Genomic DNA, 3,519 nt, shown 5'->3' on the forward strand with positions numbered 1-3,519 from the left:
CTAGGTAATATATCACCAAGCTTCTTAACCACCCTTATAAATAACACCTGATGTATGGGTCACTATAATAACGGTGGGGGGTGGAGCTTAAGTTGTTCTCCAGGAACCTGGAGATGGGCTCCTACCCAGTTCAAGCCAGCCAAGACTGGTTGGGACCACTGACCCCAAAACTGGGCCTGTGTAGTTTGCCTTTTGACATCAGAGGGCCAAAAACTCCATCTTCAGATCAACACCTCCATTTCTGAACATGTATCTCATGAAGAAGCACGTAACCCAGATACACCTGTGCAGGAAGTTGATGCCCTCACTTTTCCCTACCTCCAATCCCCTTTCTCCACACCTAAGACCACTTGGCTTCTTTATCCCATAAATATCTCAAGAACCTTGCCTTCAGGGAGGTTGATCTGAGACGTTCTCCAGTCTTCTCACTTGGCTCCTTTGTAAATAAACTCTTTCTTTCAACAAACCTCACTGTCTTGGGGTTTGGCTTGATGTGCATGGGGACAAACGAACCTGGTTTGGTAACAAAAGTATACTGTGAAAGAAAACAAGCAATTTGTCATAAGGTAATAAGGGAATTTTATTTCTGCTTTCATTTGAAGATCAGGTACTTGAAATTGTATGACATACCTGGGACTCAAAACAAAAAACAAAATTCAAAAGTGACTCAGTAGGTAAAGTTGAAATGAAGACTTAGAATCTGTATATACTAAAAGTAAAGGTCTATTATTCCAAAGCGAATAATATATGGCTTTAAATCTAAAGATAGATTGAAAACTGGGATATTAACAACTTTTGTAAGTGGGTTGAAAACAAAGTAAACAAATACATGCAGCTTCTATTATTAGAAACTTGTAATCCATGAGTATAAGAGTTCAACTTAAACCAGTTTACATCAAGGCAGATGGCAATGGGTGTATCTGAAAGAAATGAGGAATACAGTGCCCACTGGGATTTCTACATGAAGTGAGTCTCCTCAAGGACTTGTACATTCTTATCCAATACATAATTTTAAGTTTGTTAAGGCATTTGCTAGAGCCTTCCCACATCATTGGTTTAGGAATGAGATAGAAAGCATGGAATGTACAAGTTAGCCAGACTCTAAAAGTAGGTACAGGCAGCCAATTGTTCCTATTTTTTTTTTTCTTTTTCCAAGCCGTGATGTTTCTGAAGTCCTTGAAAACATCTCTCAAGCATTAAATTTCAAATTAAACCTACAATTTTACCTATAACCTCCCTTTCTCCATGTTTTTAACCAAATTTCCTTTTGGGAAACAATAGTAAAACCAGTCACACATTTCTGAAATAAGCAAATCATTCTATTTCTTATTTCTTATCTTATTTTATCTCCTTTAGTCATGAACATCTATCTGTTTTCTAATAGATATTTGAGGTAAGCAGAATTGAAAGATGGCCCTCAAGATTCCCACCCTCTGATGTACATGCCCTGTGTAATTTCTTTCTCTTGACTATGAACAGTATTTATTAATATAATGGGAAACAACCCATGTGATTATGTTATGGTATAGGATACAGTTGACCTTAAGAGAAGGAAATTATTCAGTGGACCTCTCCTCAACAGATGAGCCCTTAAAAGGGACTGTGATGTTCCAGAAGAAATAGAGCAACACCTGAGAGGAATTCAGCATGAGGGAGATTCTCCATTATAGTCTTTTAAGTTGGAGGAGACCACATGGCAAGAAATGTGGGTAACCACTAGGAGCTGAGAGCAGTCCCCAGCTGATAGCAGGAAGATAAGAACCTATAGTCCTACAACCACAAGGAAGTAAATTCTGCCAACCTGAATGCTTGTAAGAGGATTCTGTGCTCCAGAGGAGAGCACAGCCTGCCAATACTTTGATGTCAACACTTTGAGAACTGAGCAGAGAACCCAGTCATGCCTGCCCAGACTTCTGATCTTCAGAAACTATGATATAATAAATGGCTATTGCTTTAAGCCAGTAAATCTATGCTAATTTGTTACACAGCAATATAAACTAACACAATATTATCCAAACAATCTCATCTCTATTATTGATTTTCTACCCTTCTTCCCTCCCAATTTCACAGCTTATCTCTAGTTCTAGAGATGGTGGTCCTACTTTTCTAAACCAATTATGGTGATATCATTCATTTAGGCAGAAAATGATTCTATAACCCATCCAGGGCCAATAATTACCCTGGCATTTGTTATTGGTCAAAGATGGGCATATGATCTGAGTTGACCTGATAAGACTGAAGAGAATGGCTTTTAACCTGTGTTTGAAGGAGAAAAACACATACCCAGTATATAAGTGAGGACATCTGTTGCCCTAAATATTGCTATAATCAGACCATGAAGGAAGCAACCCTGAAGAGAAAGCTTACAAGCAAAGAGGAAGACATAGCCTAGAGAATGGCAGAAAATGGCCCCAGATTTCTGATCCTACTGTGTATACGGTCCATCTTGTCCCTTCACTTCCTGATTACATGAAATAATGAACTGGTTTTTATTGCTTAAGACAAATTGAGCCATAGTTTTTTTAGAAATAAAAATATCCCAGTATACAGATGATCCAGTCAGAAAGAAGTTACAGAGAGTAACTACTAAATTTGAATTCTAAAAATGTTTATAGTTTACATAGAAAAGACAGAGTAGTAATAAGGATTAAATTATCCATAAATATACAACTTTATACAAAAATAATCATAACTGATAAATGCTTGCTTTGCTGACAACTCAAGAAAACAGTAAAATGAAATTTGATCCCTCATTTAACAATCATCGACAAAGAAATGCTTCACTATGCTGTGGGTGTTATAGGAACCTTGAGAAAAATTGTGTATGTCATCCTAGGATATATAATATTTGACTAAAGGAGTACTTTTAAATATACTCTAGGCTTTAGTAAATAAGATAAAAAATAACTTCAAGAATAAAGTATCTTAATGGAAATGTGGCTCAAGAATGAGTTATTAATCTAAAGAATTAAATTCTGACAACACTACAAATATTCTTAAAAAATTAAATAAACTGTATTAAATATATATTTAATCTAATTGATAAATTCTTTATTTACTTGAGATACACTAGAAGGTATGTAAAAAAAAAACTCAGTTTATTCCGTAAGTAGAGATATTCTGATTCCTGTATTGAAATTCAGGCTAAACATTTGGAATCCACTAGAATCGCATGTCCATGAGATCAAGAGCTTTTATGGATTTTGATTACTGCTGTGCACATGGTAGGCATGCAATAAAAATTTAGTGAAAATATTTTGTTTCTGTTCAAGTTAGTAGATTAGCTGATTGTGATTTTATGTTTGTCTTTTTCCTCTCCCCAATGCCCAGGTTAAAACAACAACAACAACAAAAACAGAAAAAGAAATATAAAAAGGGATACACCTGTAACAGAGAAGTGATTGGAGGGGATTTTTAAAAAGAAAGAAATCAGTAAGAAGAAGTAACTACCCAGAATACAGTAGAGGGGCTGAAAAAAGAATTATCTCCAGGTGAATTTAATGAAACATCTGGTGGGAT

This window comes from Delphinapterus leucas, chromosome 4, assembly GCF_059928025.1.
Source record: "Delphinapterus leucas isolate spDelLeu-1000000601 "Yukka" chromosome 4, BTC_Dleu_Yukka2, whole genome shotgun sequence".
NCBI classification, from domain to species: Eukaryota; Metazoa; Chordata; class Mammalia; order Artiodactyla; family Monodontidae; genus Delphinapterus; species Delphinapterus leucas.